Raw genomic sequence first — 19,025 nt, 5'->3', positions numbered from 1 at the left:
TTCGTGAATTTGTTGAAAGTTTTTCAGGGTGGAATACATTTTCATTGTGTTTTCTTAAGTAAGCTCATTTTCCAATACAGATAGAAAGTAAATAATGTAGGGGATGTACGATGATAGGGGTGTTAGAAATGTACATGTTGAGGTGTCACACTACGCTATAATCTTCCTCTCCCTACGGTAGGTGAAGGGGTCAGATCAATTAGCGAGCTGCCACGGAATATCATTTCTTTGTACGGGATATGTAACCTTGACAGCTGAACTTGACGTTGAAAATGCGTACCACGGCAACTCCGTAAATTGATCTGACCGCATCATTTTCAAATATTGTCTGGCTAGAAGATCATTAATTGCATGATACGATCACGAATATCGATGTATTAATTTGGATGAAGCAAGGAGTATATAGTCAGGAGTTGAATGGCGTTATACCTAGTGTATATATTCTATCCCTAGCAATTTGGTTTTGTTACTAACTAACTAACCATCACGTCGTTTCCCCGCAGGGGTAGGCAGAGAGGACGGACCGCCAAACAACTCGGTCTTGGCACACACTCCTTGCCTCATTCACATTCATACATCGTCTCATACAAACTTTTCTATTATTCTGGCTCTTGGCATGGCCCGACTCAAGTATCTGATTCACTTGGTCGTGCCATGTCTTTCTCGGGCGTCCCCGACTTCTGCTATCATTAAAATTTGCATCGTATATTCTCCTTACACTCCTTTCTTCGCTCTACATGCCCAAACCATCTAAACGTCCCTTTTTTGATCTTACTCATAACTCGTACATCAGCCTTGCACTCTTTGCAGATCTCTACATTTCTCACACGATCATACATGGTTTTACCACACATACGCCTCAGGGATCTCATTTCTACAGAATACAGTTTTGTTGACTGGTAAAATTGCAGTTGGAATGTGTATTGCCATTTTTCGAAACAAAATGTTCTAGATTGACATTTTTATGAACGAATAGATTTTTTCTTTAATACGGAAAACGCATATTTTTAAGATGCGAAATTTTTTTTAGAAAATTTAATCCTCATAAATTTCAAGGCGTAAAAAAAAGTTTTTTTTATAAATTTTTAAAACTGGTTTGAATGAGGATTGAATCTTCCTACCCGAGAACTGGAGTCGACAACTCTACCAACCTCGCCAAATGCTGATCATAGGACCGACATTTATTTCGTATTTTAACTGCTATAATGTCTTCCTATTTCAGAGAAATGCGTATTCGTCCGCGTGTGTGTACGTGATCTGTGAAATGTATTGTCATCGACAACGAGTCTATCAGGCTGAGTTTCAGCTCGATCGGATATCTGAAAGTGGGTTAATTCTCGCTTCCAAGATTTGCATTAATACATTCCTGATAACAAAAGTGAAATTTAAATAGATGTATTTAAAAACATAAATAGAATATTCATTCTAGAGTTTTAGAAAAGTTAATAGTGAAGTTGTCTCCTATAATTAAAAATTGGATAGATAATATATATATCCGTTATACTTTTTAGGTTGCAAATAAATTCGCATAGAGCTTTGCAATAATTATTATTCATAAAGATGGCAACCTTAAAGATATGAGAATTAATTGAAGATGTTACTAGTAATTCTGAAAGATGACCGAAAGTAGCTCAATTGGGGGAGTGTTGTCCCGGTAAAACAGAGGATCTGGTTTCAATTCCCAGTGTCTTTTCTGTTTCACGTTTCATTGACAATTGTTAATGCTATCCTTTTTTCCTATTATTACGTAAACTTTTCGTTCAGGAAACTTGCGAAAACTGTCACCTGACCCGCTGAATTAAAGGACACATAAAAGGTAGTTGTGTATGGATAAAATGAAGCTTTTAAAAAAATGACAGCATGCCAACTTCCTTATAAAATATTAGTCATTTAGAATATATTGAGAACACGTGTTCTTATCAATATCAGTATTTGTATGAACACTTGTTCCGCCATCTTCATAAAACATTCGCCTTTGACTGGTACTTTGTTAGGAACTCTTTCAATTCATTCGTTAAAGGCCTGCAGTCCCATTTTTAAAAGAAAAACAAATAATTAGACCAGATTTTTAATAAATTATCAGTATTTCATATCAGTATGTTTTCTCCGTGTGAACGTCTATTGTTAAATCTGCTTAACCATATATCTTGTTATTGTAGTAAGATTCTTGTGCACATTCGGGGATGGGGAAACTCTCCTATATTATCTTTTCACAAAGGCCTTTTCCCGCTCGACTTCACATCCTAAAGATGCCTTCCAAAAGAAGCATTCAAGAAGCACACATTAAATTTGCTGGCTGTACCGGCTGTATTATGTGAACTGTACGGTGTATAGTACACCCACCCATCACCTACTAGAGAGTACCCTTTGCTCAGTGAAAGTACCTACGTAATGTATTCAATCTCCTGTAATAATATAAGACGTGATTGATATCAAGCACTGGAATGGTTTTCAGTACCTGCCTACTCAAATATTGATGAAATCACCATCTAGTGTTATTTCAAGCTGCATCATTTGGGACCGCATTGCGTGAATGAATGAGAATGAATCTTCTATCGCCCTTTTTCTTGATATTACATCAGCAACAAAACTAATAGCTGGTGTCATTTTTACAACCGCGTTTTGTTATTTTTAATTTACCTTTTCAGTGTGAAAAACTTTATGCCGCCTCTCTTACAGATAATACCTATACTGATATACTAATCAAAGCTTAATACTATATAGTAATAATGTCTAAAATAATATTATATGTACCTACCATCAGTGGCGGCCGGTGGTCAAAATATGTTGGGGTTCACCGGATTACAACATTAAGTCATAAAATAAATTAAATAAAGGTACATACCTATTTATAAAGAAGTTCTATTCTCTGTTCATTTTGTTTAGCAAAGACCTCTATCAATGCTTAACACTGATAGTGCGTTCAGTCTGTCCTGGCTCAACGTGTTAAAAGATTTTATTCTTTTTAACGTTGAGAAACATCTTTAGCTTTCAACTGAGGTCATTCCAAAGGTCACGAATGGTGCACAAAAGTTTTAGTAATTTCACAGTCTCGGGAAAGTCTTCTAATAAACAAGTACTATAAAAAAGTTGTAAAATTGATAAAGCGCCGTTAGCTTTTGAAAAATCGTCGCGGGCGTAAATTGCACAGAGTTTACCTTTTAGGTACTGAACTTTATTTAGGAAGTCATACGTTTTAAGCGTCACATTGAAATCATGTTCTGGGAAATTTGACCTGTATCGATTTTTATTAAATAGCTCATTATGGTGTTTACCTTAGGCACGGTAGCCTGAATCCAATTGCATTCTGATGTCAACTTTTCCTAAAACCTTTAAGCTCAAAACTTTTTGTAAATGTAAATGATAAGAATTATGTTTTTTGATTTTTTCAGAAAGGTGAGTTACATCAGTAACACCGCTGATTGTCCAAACTGAATCAACATCGTAAATTAAACACGTAAAACAAAATAAACTATTCAATTGATCACATGCACAGAGCTACAAGCTTTGTTATACATTGTTTTGTTAAATGATCGAGTAAACTTCTTCGATCCAGATTTGCACTCTTATTTTATTATCAGTTCAGGTTTTAGGTGGACCGGCATTTTTTATTATCACTTTGTTTTCAAAACTCGACCTATTATTCTTAATGTATTCCACATTCAAACTCATTCTTAATTTATACGTTGAACAAACACAAAAGTAATCATAAATTAGTATAACATGCAATTGATATGCCTTATTAATAATTGATATACAAGATCGATATAACCTGCAATTAAACTTCAAAACTTTCTCAGAGTAAGAAAAGTTTTAAATTCAAGAGACAATGCCTGGCAACGGCGAGTACTGACTGAACTGATAATAAGTAATCTGACCATCACTCATCTCTTAATGACAAGTTTTATCCTGTATGCTTGTATCGAAGAAGCGTAACATTCGCTGAAAAATAGCAGATGGTAAATTGAAACAACGATATCGACAATAATATCAAACATACGCGTTTTAGTTTAACTTTCTACTGAATAAACCGTTCCTTCTGATGTGGTGGTAAAACTCCGAACGCCGTTCTTGATATGGTATTATTTGCAAAGAATAGTATGTAATGGTATGGACCCACGCTTTCGACTGTTCCACAGAATATGCGACAAAGCAGTTAAATTTTGGATCGCAATCGAAAACGAACTGCTACGAACATAGGCACAAGTCAAAGTCGGTCTGCAAGTTAAGCGCGCTTAATAAGTAGGTACCTTTTGAATGAGATATTATAACCGAACCGAGTTTCGTATTGTGATTAGCCATGTCGGAAATCTTGTTGGTTGTTCGGCGCTCGGGAGCACATATTAGCTGGCCGCCACTGCCTACCATTCAAACTTTTGTCGGTAGTTAAACCTAAAACAAGATTTTTACATTCCCATCAGCCCTGAGGGAATTGGTATTGAATAAACTTTTTTCGCGCGCATCTAAAAAATATAATGTTTTTCTGCCAACTTCTCAACATTATGTTGTTATTTCTTACGCGTGGCGCGTAAATCGAGAAAGTTTCAAATAAAACGATTATTAACAGACCGCCCGCGGTCATAATTTACTTTTTGCATTTTCCTTATTTTCTCAATTTATTCCCGTCACGGTAACTAAAATTTATGACAAGACGGTTAGGTACCTACCACCGAGTACCTACCGATCTAGCGGACTAGTGGCTAGTAACTGCCTACTTGGTACGGTCGGCTATCTACTTCTTATTGACCTTATCGGGTAGGTACTGGGTAGTAGATAGCCTCTATGCAATCTGTTGCCAGTGTTGCATGGCGGATGGTGGTGCAAGCTTTCACACTGACCGCCTAAAAAAAAGGCGGGAAGAGAGAAGATCAAATTTTCAACGTGTACCAGTGGTACAACACTTTGAAAGGCATATTAAGTAAGTACTTAATTAATTTGAATTTAAATTATATGCATACATTTACTTAGAGAAAACTGAAATATATTGTGTCGGATTCAGATGATCCTATCTGCACAACAAAGAGAACCCTAATAAACGTATTTTTATATTAAAAAAAAGCTTTTTCCTTTTTTATCGGAAATTTTATGGTTACAGAGCGTTGAAGGACAGGTCTGCGCTAACGCGCATTTTAAAAGACAACCAACAGCTGGTAGAGGCAACCCCAGAGCAATAGAATATTTAGAACTTCGGCGATTTACTCGAAAATGAAAACACAAAATAGATATAAAGTTATTCCACCATTAATTTCACCAGTTTCCCACTTGTAGCACGAGCTTCCATACCGGTTGCATTTTACAGTATTGCTGTTTGTACTGCGATGACAACATTACCATCATCGTTTTATATGGAATCTGTTAACAGCCTGTTTGTGAAGATTGTAGGTGTATTGTCTACCCGTTGGTTCTCCTTTATTGAGGAGTGCCCTACTTTTCAAGCGTAATTTCCACAATTGTCAGGGGTACATTTTGACCCAGTAGAACACTTTTATATATTATAATAATTTTATATATTATAATATACTCATCCACGTTGAAAAATCTCCTGATAAAAAATACATGACGCCAACGGGACTCGAAGTGTTTAGTGTTTTTTTTTTTCAGTGTTTCAGGCGAACAATTATTGCTTATAAAAATAATTGTTATCCTTTGTGCTATGCACAAATAAAATCTTGTCTTAAAAACATTAATTTATCAAAAAAATAATAATTAATATTTGACAAGTTCAAGTATTTCACCTAAAAATGTAGACAATTTGTCTCAACGCCATCTAGTGAGAGAGTTAGCACTTACAATGCCTTTCTCATATAAAATAAAGTTGGTTGTTCTCAGGTGAAAAAAAAAATGTAACAAGCAGTAGTTGTTGAATGAAACACTAGCATATATTGAATAATTTCGCGGGTAAGAGATAAGCCTCCATAGCTCAGTGGTCAGAGCTTTCGACCGGAAATCGAATGGACACGGGTTCGAGTCCCGTTGGCGTCATGTATTTTTTATCAGGAGATTTTTCAATGTGGATGAGTGTTTCAGGCGAACAATTATTGCTTATAAAAATAATTATTTATAGTGGAATTCTTTTTTATAGTAAAAACATTGATGCAATAATTTATTTAAATACTGTAAAATGTCAAAATTATAAAAAGGCTTACAGATTAAACACAGTAATAATAAAATGATTGAAAAAAATTTAAAAATAAGACAATTTAAAAACAAAAATATTTAATCGGTTTAAACAATTTCCACACAAGAAAAGACAATTTTAAACGGTCATTTAAATTAGAAGTTTTTATACTTCAATGATTTTTTATCGTTAATAAGAAATTAAATAACACATTTCATTCCTAGTGCTACACCCCGTTAAGCTCTGAGTAAACTCCCACGGAGAACCCTTCAGTTTTAGCACATTTTGGGTAGAACAAACCGTGCGTATCGGTATGGCTTGTTAGGTTCAAGATATGTGATTATTTCGTTGTAATTTGTTAAGATTGGGCGTCCTCTCTATAAAAGGGTTACAACTGCCACAAGGTCCTAGAACTTTCATTGCGGAATCAAAAAAATCATTTTTGAATGACCTCGTAATTATCATTTTGACCTTGAATTTGAATCACTGTGACACTGGACTTAATATCCTGTAAATTCAAGTATGACTCAATAAATAATAATAATACTATAGAAGGCTGATTATTCGATTGGAAGATACCTATTCCTTTATTTCCACAACGGTCCAGCGAAAATGCTACTTACATATTTTTAATATTTCGTATAATAATTTATGAAGAATTCTTTTTGCTATACGACATGATCTTAAATCCATTGTTTAAACAATTTTAGCTTTATCACAGATAACCGCTATTATTAAACCTCGGAATTAGTTTTTCAAAAGATACGTACAAAATAATCGAAACAGTCTAAATAATGTTTATTTTTTTTAAATATTTTACCAGTGGCCCCGGGATGCTTCGCTATTGCTAATGTCTTTCTCGGACGTCTCCGACTTCTTCCACCATTCACTACTGTATACCACAATGTTACTGTTAAAAAACAACATTACCTCGACTTTAATTCGATTCCGTATCTCATTTCGATGCAGAGATATTGGTTCAAGTTTTCCGCGGGCGTCCCCGGCTTTTCCTACCATTCAAACTTCTCAACACTCCTGGCACTAATAAGAACAAACTTTGAAATTTTCAGCGATATCATTCAACTACTTTTTCGGTTTTGCGAACATTTTTATATATTAAAATAATTTGAATATTTAATTTCTAAAAACAGTTCATTTATAAAAAAGCGTCTATATTTAATTAATATAACTAGGTCGTTTGTAAGGGGCTTCACCATTAATGCCTTCGGAAGTCGAAACAGCTGTCACGCGTAGTAATTATTACACAGCAGAACTCTTTTATAAATAAAATGTATTAAATAATAATATTATAAAAACTTTAAACTAAAATTAAAATAAAGTTCTGCAAATTAAACTTGATACCAATAAATAGAACAGTCTAAATAAGACTAAAATATCACAATATATTACGCTTATTTAAATAGCATTTTTTTTGTGAAATGGAGCTTTTGAAAGTTGATAATAAAATAACTTTTCATTCTCTGAAATGCTCTCTTCGTGCTTAATACACTAAAACTATAGGAGGAATTTCAATCAGGCTCACTGAGCAACAAAAACAAAAACTCTCGTGTGTCCGTTTTAGCGATAACTTACAACCATGAATAGACTGGTTATACCATTATACTAGGTTCATTCCTTTTTAGCAATCCTCGGTACGTAGCGGAGGTAGCGAGCAGTTCGCACACGAGGCGCGAAAACGTAGCGTTTCCCGCCCCGGGGTCTCTGAACTTATCGGGTCCTTTCCCTTCTCTTCCACCCCCACTCCCACCCCCTGGCCAAGGGCAGTTCACCCACCTCTGCTTCTTTCTTCCTCCCTTTGTGGGGAAGCTTTCCCTTCGCACCCTTATTCCCATGTCTGGGACCACACGGTGTTTCAAAACTCTTAGGCCTTGTTTTTCATCACCGGCTTCATCCTGGTTTAGAATATACGTCGAATATGACTTGCAAATCATCACGTAAACTTGTGCCATTCTTCTTCCAGAGCCTTCTTGCGTACAGCTATGGACCGACGGGCGTTTTACACGATGCTTTTTTTCTTACCGATTCCCATATGGAAACTTTATCAGGATGCATATGAAATCTTTGCGTCACGCTTAAACGATCAATTATTTTTTATTAGTGTTTATTGATTCATTTATCAAGTGTTATAATATTAAGTTTATATAAGTGTAATATTCTTCTTTTGTTATGCGTGTAAAGAGATTGTCTTGAATTATTATTATTATCGATACCAATAATATACGTAATTCCTAATACGATGCTAGATCTTACTTATTTAATTACATATTATAATAATTGGAAGGATAGTATAAAATATCAAAGTATGAAGCCTATGAAAAAGTGACCCGATCTAGGCAACTAAAGTTTAATGCAGAATATCTGTACGAACGAGTCGAGTTGGGTTATACTGGTATAAAATTGTTGAGAAGGAGGAATGTCACAAAACAGTGTTTTTTTTAAAGATAACAAACCATTTTATCACGCCATGAATATAGGTAAATCAGGGTGTGAGTCATGTTTCAGCACTCTTTTTCAAATATTAAAAATCGGACGGATACAAAAAAAAGTTGTAAATTTAAATTTTTTCTAAAATTTTGTCGATTTTCCGGACCATCGCACCGTGTTCACACTGTAGTGTACAGAACATTGCAGCCGGGACGTGAAATTCGGCGACCTCTGGGGTCGGCCGCGGAACCCGCCGCGGTGGCACGCTGATACGCCCGTACCCCCGGGAGCCGAATCCATCCATCTATCCAACCAACCAAACATACACTCCTTACACTACATACCGTACACTCCATACGACCTTCCCGCGGCATAAATCATTTTTGCCTGCAGCTCTATAAACCGGAGTCACGTTCCTACTGCCCTCCGTCCAGATGCTTAGAATTCCCAGAATTGTATTTATAAAAAGGGCAAGTTATTTGTATAAATGTACGAATCTCGAGTAGGTAAACAAACATTTGAAATTTGTAGACATCTCTGGGATGGAGTCCCATACTTGATTACCAAAATTATACTTCTTTTTGTGAAAAAGAGGAGTGTACATTTGATCCGTTATTAATAGATCGATTGCCATCCATAATGAAAAAAACATTTATTTTAATTACTTTAATATGTGTAAATAATTTGAGGTTTTCACGGCCAAAAGTATTATCATGGTTATAACTAACTAACTAACTAACCATCACGCCGTTTCCCCGCAGGGGTAGGCAGAGAGGACGGACCGCCAAACAACTCGGTCTTGGCACACACTCCTTGCCTCATTCACATTCATACATCGTCTCATACAAACTCTTCTATTATTCTGACTCTTGACATGGCCCGACTCGAGTATCTGATTCACTTGATCGTGCCATGTCTTCCTCGGGCGTCCCCGACTTCTGCTACCATTCACATTTGCATCATATATCCTATGGTTATTTTTTGGGTTATTATGCCGTGTTGCGCTATCTCCTTTGGCCAACGTGCTTATTTTTATATTCACTTTAATTTATTTCCTTTGATTTATCAATCCGCTTACATGTAGGTACAAGCTTTTATTTAAATGTAATTGTTATTTAGTAATTAAAATTAAATAATAAAAAATGGGTGTGCTTTGTCTGCTTTCTACATTTACAATAGTCCGTTCGAAGGAACTGAATTTGATCAGAGAATACGAGCAGACAACTCGGCGACAGTTGATGTCGGCAGCATGAAAACCTGTTTTTCTTAGTGTTTCGTTCCGCATTAGTATACTTTATTCCGTTTATTTTGTTATGCATCAGTATCCCCACTTCAAGAGCTGGATTAAAAAATGCTGTCCAGCAGTCACCCAACCATAGGGCAACCCTATCCCTGGCTTAATGCAGTACCTACCCAGAGACTGGAGAAACCTTGTAAACAAAAAGAAACGAGAAACAAGGCTAATGGTATCCAGTGGCACGCCTCATTCGTTTTTTTTAAACACTTCATTATCAGTTTAATTAGTCTAATAGTACAACGAGGAACAACTATTTCAGTCTAAGGAGAAGCAAAATATTGCATCGCCGTGTTCACTTTGCGGCCATCTTACATCGATTTGACGTATGACAGTGGGTTATAATGTTAGTTTTTTCTTTCTTTTTAATAAAACCCAAATTAAGAACCCATTTTAGTAATAATAATAATAATATTTGGATAATTTATATAGCGCCGTTTTCATGAGAAATCACCTCAAGTGCGCTGTACAAATATATTTCTTAAATAGTTAACACTAGAACTACTGACTTAAAACTAGTGACTTACGTCTGAGACTTATATCTAGAGACTTACGACTAAGGCCTATAACTACTATCTTAATAAAATATATTTTTACATATGTAGAAGCTTATAACTAACATAAACATTAACAATCTAATTTTACAAGCGCCAGAAGAAGGAGGAAGTTCTATTAGTACTAGGTTCAAGTAGATTCATAGTTTGAGTTTAACTAAAAAAATAAAAATAACTACCCTAAAAAAATTGGTGCTTATTGGATGAGACGCGCTACTGAATATTTACCGGCTAATTAAAAGTGGGCGTATTATTTCTTATCCGTGTCTCTTGGTGACCCATACTCTATACTTAAATACTGATTTCCTCCCTGCCAGTTCGGACGGTCAAATATATCCACTTCGTTCCGCGGTTCACACCACTCCCTCGTAACTACATCGACCGGAATCACGTTCCTGAAGTCCTGATCCAAGGAATGTCCAGAAAATCTTTATTTTTGCTATGCCATAGTCACGTCCAGAATACAACGGTAAAGGACGGTTATTCGTTCTGGACCTGGTAAATATCTATTGCACGTAGCACAAGGTCACAATTGGTCTATTTTTGATTTCCGGGTCAATAACAAGAGAACCAAACTCATCCCCGAATATATTTCTGCGAAAAATAATTTTATACTTACTTTTATATTTTTTTTATATAAAATACTGAATCTAGCTAACCGCACAGACACAAACTTATTTTGGAATTTACTTAACCCCTCCAGCGTTTTATGGTCATATATGACCGGGAGTCCATATTTTATAAAATATTTTTTATCTTTTTTTTCTATCATGTAGAAATACGTATTTTTTAACTTTAGAATGAGAAATACGTATTTTTTAACTTTAAAATTCTTTCCAGTTTGCCTCAATATTTATAGTGGATGCCATTAATAAAATCCAAAAAATAGCCAAAATGAATAATTCACATTTCGCGCCGCCATCGTAATAATCGGTTTAACTTAAAAAAATATTTCTTATTATATGAACGAGATAAAAGTGAAGTTACTATTTTCTTATAAATTCCTCAAACAAAACGAATTTGTTTCGAAATATCGAGTTGGGGATACGATTGGGGTAAAAAATTAAGCAAAAATTTGGTAAGCGTTTTTGACAAAATTTTTGACGTTTGATTTTAAAATTTTATTATTTAGAAATAGTAATATTCATTTTAAATGCGTATATCAGAAATATAATTTTATCTTGTAGAAACAGTATTTGTTTTTACAGAACATTAAAAAATAAGATATATAAGTATAAAGCGCATTTGGTATACACAGAAAACATTTCAAACAAAAGTATTGTAGCGTTAATAAAGTGGTTCTTAACCTTTGTGAAGCCAGGGAGCACTTTTAATTCAAAGAAAAATTTGCGGAGAACCGAAAGAGTCACTAAACCATAGACATATGAATATTAGATGTCTGTGCACTAAACAAACAAAAACATACCGCTTATCTCGGCACAGGAATTCTCTAATGAGATGAGCGGTGGAGGATTCTATTGTAAATTTTAACGTACTATTTTATGAATGAATAAATAAAAAAATATATAAAAATACATACAGTGTTGGCAACTCTTCCTGGGGGTGGATAAGACAATTTCTGAAAAAAAAATTAACGGTTCCTTATTTTCGTTTTTGAACCTGATGACAACATCAACTACTAGAAATTGCAAATGATGGCAGCCTTAAAAGTACGTTCGAGACAACAACTCTGCAGGTGTTCTGAATTAAAGTCACGGCGGAATACTCTGAAATTGCCACCACACTACTTAAATCCCTATTGCCGTTTCCGACAGCCTATCTGTGTGAAGCGGGCTTTTCTGCATTGACAGCAACCAAAATAAAACAACGCAATAAACTGAACATAAACATTGTCATTATCTCCTATTATCCTCAGATGGAACGATCTCGTTGCAAAAAACAAGCTCCGCGTTCTCGTTGATTTAACATTTTGGTAAGAGTTAAAATGTTAAACTCTGTATATTCATTTTTAACTGTATTTTATTTTGAAGGCATGTCAAACACGATTCAATTAAAATTATTAAATCAAAATAGTCAACGTTTCTGCCCCCCTCCTCCCAACGCACAGTGGTCCCAAATCTCGATCTAGCTAGACAAAAATATGTTTTCATGGCATTTGATGCAAAAGGGTCACAATTTAATAAACTTGAATGAAATTTATTTGAGGAGAAAATCATTAAATGTGAGCTTTTAATATGTTTTCATGGCATTTGATGCAAAAGGGTCACAATTTAATAAACTTGAATGAAATTTATTTGAGGAGAAAATCATTAAATGTGAGCTTTTCTGCTTTTGCAGATTTCCGCGATTTTAGGTCAGTTAGATGTTATTATTTGATATAGTAACTCTCAATTCTTTATCTAAATTCAATAAATAACCCAAAATTAAACCACCTGATGAAAGCATTAAAATTATTAAACTTTCTGATAAAAAAAAACTCGTTTCCGCCTTACTTTTATTTTTGAAATTGTTGGTGGTATTATAGACAGTCCTGATTTAGTTAGCCCAATTAATGTTACGGACAGTGAAAGGGCAAATGGGCGGGGAAGATAATTCCTTTAGTTTCGTAAAAACATTATTTGTTGTCTCAGATTTTGATGTTTAAAAAAATCAATTTGAAGTATTTTAATATAGTTTTGATTCATGAATGCATACAAAATGTGAACAGAAAACATGAATGGAAAAATAAATGGTGTCACCATTTATTTTCAAATTGAAATAACTCGTGATCTGAATTAACCAGTCCAGGGGCACAGCAGTTAACAAATTTAGAATATTTTATTCATTTTGTTCATTCATTGCAGATTATCTTACAAATTGTAACCTATTCATCTTGCAACCTATTTAAATACCATAACCATTTCAATTTGAGCGCCTCGTTTGATCTCTAATAGCTGTGAATTTCTACCGTTATTTTAACTATTTTGTAACTTTATATATACATACAACGCGTTTATTCGCTTAAATATATTTTTATAAAGCACACATAAATCATTCCTTCAATAAACTGCACGAACCTGTGTCACGTGGTGACAACATCGGTAGAGTAACGCCTTTTTACAAAAAAGGGTCGAGGAGACAAAAGTGTATCACCGAGCCGATAAATCCAGATAGAAACTGACTTTACAACGGTTTACTCCATAAAGCGTCAGGTGTTGGAATACTAAATCAACGGAAGTCTTTATATGGAAAACTCCAGGTGGGCCCAGGCTTACTAAAAAGTACAAATGTTTTTGTGGTATCTACTAACTTCAAAAGTTAATCCTTTACAAATACAGATTTCTATGGTTCTTCGAATGAGTGTGAATAACTGACAAATCGTAATCTCTCGTTAATAAAATGTTTTTATTTTAAATAGGTGCCCGTGAAGTTTTAAATTATTAAAACTGATATAACTGCGTATTTAAAAACTTAATTTGCATAAATATAATACTAATTTAAAAAGTTATTTGTTTAAAACCACTTTATACGAGTTATGCATGTCGGAACGGTTTCGGTTGATCTCAACCTTCATCAGTACAATAAACATATAAACTAAATTACATCACAGAGGAAGATTAATAATAATAATAATAATTGGATGACTTGTATAGCGCCGTTTTTGTGCAAAATCACCTCAAGGGCGCTGTACAAACTTATAATACATTTCTACAGTGATCTATGTTATTACTTAACTATTTATGGAGAAAATATACAGTACAATACTTACCTGGTAGGTCACTTGAGATTAACACTTAATTAACATTATCTAATTGTTTATTGGCGAAATTTAGATACAGGATTTAGGACTTAATTGAAAAATTGAATATAACTGGACTTTCTCTTAGGAATGGTATATTTAATTTAAGGGTACGACAGCTTAAAAATGTAAGTTTTTAGTTTAGACCTGAATTCTGTTGGACTTTTTATGGATATTAGTTCCGGAGGGAGTTTATTCCAAGCCTTCGGCCCAGATACTCCGAAAGCGCGATCACCAAACTTAGTATTTGGCTTGCGCTTAGGTTCTATCAGTCTGCCTACAGCTGAAGATTATAAGGTAAACAAAAGAGAAGGAGAAATCATATAAGAGAGGGAGAGAGGCTTGTTGTGGGTAGGTAGAGGGGTATTACACCAAATCCACCTATATCATATCACATCACTATATCACATGCGATCTTGGAGGTTTTTGTTACACAAGGAACAACTTTAAAACCGGACTATCGGTTAATTCTAACTGTGTTTAAAATTGGGCAATTATTTTTATTTTTTATATTTCTATTTATATATATAATTTTTTTTAAATATATATTTAGTAACTTTTCTATGATTTTCCGTCCCACATTACAGAATATTATAAACTTTTTAAAGTTGTTTGTTGTGTGCCAGCTAGTGTTTGTTTTCATATCTTTCCATTTTTGAAAATACACAATTAAATTGAATGCATTTTGTAACTCTAGTTGATTTTTTTTATTATTAACGCTCGATTTCGGAAATAGTTGTACCATCTTTATGTCAATATTGTAGGAAGTGATTGATCGTGAAAGTCTGGTTCAAACAATGCGGTCTTTTACGGTGTCGCATAGGCCAACCTTGTACATTATTTATCAATCGATGGCAGCTTATTTAAAAAGTAAATATATTGAAAACTTTCCATGGAAAATTTACGTGCCCAATTTTACAATGTTTACTTTGGCGTGTGATTATTTTTAGATATGAATTTAAACGATGTTTCATCTTTCTTATTTAAGGTAAATTCTCGTGAATTTATGATTTCTTATGATCTTTATGAATACCTTGTCAATAAGGTAAACGTGGAATAATTTGTTTTTTGCTTAGGTATTGGAGGAAATATGTGGTCAATTTTCATTGATGGATTTAGCTGACAGGCTTATCTTGGCATGAAAAATATTAATAATCAAAATAGAAATCGGGTTCATTTGGTTTTAATCATTCTATATACAGTATTATGGTAATTTTTTCTATCATTTATGGTTAATTTTTATGATCCTTCGTAGTGGGGAAAAAAGTACCCAATATTTATAGATAAAGAAATACAATAATTCATTAAAATATAATAATTGGCGGTGCTTCTTCTAGTTTCAATATTTTCCTTTTTTGTTATCTGAATAAATCTCCTGAACTAATCAGCAGAACTAATACGAGCGTTGATTTTAATTTCCTTGATAATTATAATTATTACTGCAAAGCGCCGTCTCAGTTATTAAAACACGCTCCGCCTTAAGAAAGCAGCCTTAATTGGAAGGATAACTCCTTACATAGGATTACTCCTCCTTTATCTTAATCCTCGATCAGTTCCTCGTCCCTTGCGTCTGATGAATACCATCCCCATTTCTAATCCACTTCATCAAACATTCCATTTCATCGCTCTGTCTTAACAATTTACTGACAACAAATGTAAGGTCTCTCTTGAGTCGTATGTGCTTTCTATTTCTAGTGATTCAATTACTGAGAGTAAAACCAAAAATTTTCTGTAAACGATGTTTGTACTCAGTTTTTATGTTTGCTACAAAAAAGACTCCAAATACATTTAAAAAATTAAAATATGTAGGTATGTTAATTAATTATTTAACGAGGACGCCGTATCTCCGCAATAGTAAGCAGATATTATGATAGGCATCTTTGTCTTTATACAAACTCTTTGATACATTCAAATTCAAATATATTCCGTTATATTTATTATACTGCTGTCGCTATTGTTATTATAGGTACTATTATCGAAAATGAGTCGAAACTCATTGCTTTATTTTTCATCCACTGAATGCTTTTATATGTAACGGGATAGGTATGTCCATACGTGGATATTATTCAATCTTTAAAATTATGTTACATAAGCATCTTTTTTATGACTTCATTTACGCGCTTAATCTAACTCCTTTTTATTAGAGACGTAGGTGCATGAGTGTTTACGTTCATAAGTATTTTTTCATTTCTGGAGATTCTTACTTACGATGAATCCTTACATTTACTTGATTTCACTCTTATAGATGTATTATTTGCTTCTCCGCGACAGTATTTCTAATAAATAGGGCGTTCTTTTTTAACGTGTGTTGAGTCTAAACTCTAAATGAACTTCCTAGAATTACTGACAAGTGTTTATCAAAAGTATTCTTGTAAGTTCACGTTAAATTCACAAGAGAAATCAGGCGAAGCTTCAGCCTGTCGAAAGGACAATGGAGTAGATGGAAACAATACAAATCTTCAAAAAGAAAGAGGAATAGGTGAAATAATGACACAAGGGTTCAATTATTGAAATAATGACTCTTGGCCATTGTTTCACAAGGGTTCACTTATTGAAACGATGAGCAGTCCGAGAGGCTTTATCCCCAATACCAGCGATGCGATGGTTAAATTCGGCTTGAATATAGGCATTTCTTAAATGTCTCTGATTACACGTTATGTTATTTAATATAATTATGTCAAATGCTAGTCAATGAGCTATACAAAGCTATGCTATATAATGAGCAGATCAACGCATGAAATTTCTTCAGAAATGCCATGCGATGGCTCGATGGAGTTACAAACCAAATTTAGGCGAGACAATATCTTTTCGTTAAGTTAAGTTAAGTTTAAGTTATGTTTCATATACACATTATAAACGTTTTATCATTGAAATATTGTATTATTTACGGGATTTCATTGTTTGCTTTGTTATTTACACATTATGTTCTTATATGTTATTACTAGCTCGTTTTACATGCCCATGGGCTCTTTATTACTTCCAGAATTCTAATTTATCATGTTAAAATGTATGTCTTATACCATATTAAGTTATATTAATGATTCAAATAAATAAATATTTTTTAACTAATAACCAATTTTGGCGATACCTACTTTGCACCTACTCGTATATCTCCACGTAAAGTAAATTTACCCAGCTCGTTAGACGTAGCGGTATAAATTATTCTTTTAATGTTTTTCCAGCTGTGTAAATCCTTCCACAGTTTTAAAAAGATCGGTTAAAAATCCCTTTGAATTTAATCCAAGATGGCTGTGTGCTTTTCATTAATGTTCCCGCGCAGAACGTTAATCTCTCAGAATGGCGGATTTTCTTACAGATTTCGTTTTTTATTTTATTTCATTGCCATTTTAATTAAGACCTCGTTTTGATGCAGAGGTGCTCGTCTGGTTCACATGTGGTTAATTGAATCGTCCGAAGAGGGCTTTGGATATTGTTTACTTATGCATATTTCTGTCTGCGTTTTGTTCTTGAGCTTTCTTTGTTAAATTATTTTTCTTACTAAAATATCCAAAACATTCAGGTTGCTGCTAACAGTTAAATATTATTTAATGCAATTCCACGTATTTTCTTGCTGGTAGTGAATGAATGACTAGGTTTATACCGATATTATTATCGGTTCAATAATGATGTTTTTTTGCTGGTAGTGAGTGAATGACTAGGTATAATATCGGTTCGATAGTAATTTTTTTGCTGGTAGTGAGTGAATGACTAGGTTTAATATCGGTTCAATAATGATTTTTTCTTCACAATGGATTTCAGGAAAACGCCACACCTTAAAGATTATTCGATACATATGATCAAAAATTAATTCTGTTAAATAACAGTAGGTGATAATGTTGGATAATGTTGACCAGGTTTCATTGAGGTTTCACGCTCTATATGTTTTATTTATATCTAAATATTAATTTATTTTGATTAAATTTTAGCGCTTATACTACTAGACCTAAAGTGCTTCGCTTTTTCATTTCCGTCTGTAGGTACTTTTGGAGATACGGCGTGACAATTTACATAAAAGTACGTGTTCAGAGTAAATCTTTTACAAATTATTACTTTTATCAGGCGACGATACCCTTTGATACACAATGTAAAATGTACGGCTCTCGCCTTTCAAAGAGCAGGTTTATAAATCATCTGGAAGGCGCTTGAGAAATTTGCGATAAGCTCCCGTCAAGTTGCTAAATTTATTACGGTATTCGGTAACCCAGCACTGGCAGATAACAAACACTATGGTATCATTTCGGAAATGTACCACTATTATTAATATATTATTTAATGATTCTATTTGTTCCTTCCTTTTTTTTGTTCATTTAATTTGTTTAATAGGTTCCGATCATAGTATTTAAAAATTTTATGCAATTTTCAGGCAAAAGTATTACTTCTATTAAAGTTCTAATCTAGTAGGTACTTGTCATTCTGAAAGGGGACTCCAAACCCCAGTAATAATAATTGGATACTTTGTACAGCTCCGGTTTTGTAAAAAAATCACCTCCAAGACACTACAAATACAATTTCCTTAGCTCTATGTAATTAACATACTTACCTGGCAGGTCATTTCAGCTAAACAGTTTTATTAGAAAGTTTAATCTTTTAGAAGATACGATTTTGCACGCAGAGGAAAATACATTAAAAACACTGCACATTGCTTAATTTTACTTTTGTTATTATTTTTTCCTCCTTTACTATTTTTATTACACTTACGAGGAGATTATTGGCAAAAGGAGAACTGGTATTTATTTTTATTTTATTTAAATTTTATTACTGTCTGATGCAGTTACTTTTCATCTAATCGTAAAACGTAATGGCGCTAAACAAATTATTTTTAATATTTTTTATGTACCTACGCAAGCTTGTACGTATGATTTCAAACATTGAATT

At 33.8% G+C, this 19,025-nt stretch overlaps 1 protein-coding gene across 2 annotated transcripts in view; it reads left to right on the top strand.

Moving 5' to 3' along the window:
- The window catches only part of OtopLc (proton channel otopetrin-like c), a 249,455-nt gene that overhangs the window by 140,708 nt on the left and 89,722 nt on the right, over nucleotides 1–19,025 (top strand). The gene's annotated exons all lie outside the window — the stretch shown is intronic.

Source organism: Hesperophylax consimilis, chromosome 5, assembly GCF_061612785.1.
Source record: "Hesperophylax consimilis isolate HC1 chromosome 5, BYU_Hcon_1.0, whole genome shotgun sequence".
NCBI lineage: Eukaryota > Metazoa > Arthropoda > Insecta > Trichoptera > Limnephilidae > Hesperophylax > Hesperophylax consimilis.
Note: the sequence above shows the minus strand (reverse complement) of the source record. Positions and strands in the feature narration are given on the sequence as shown.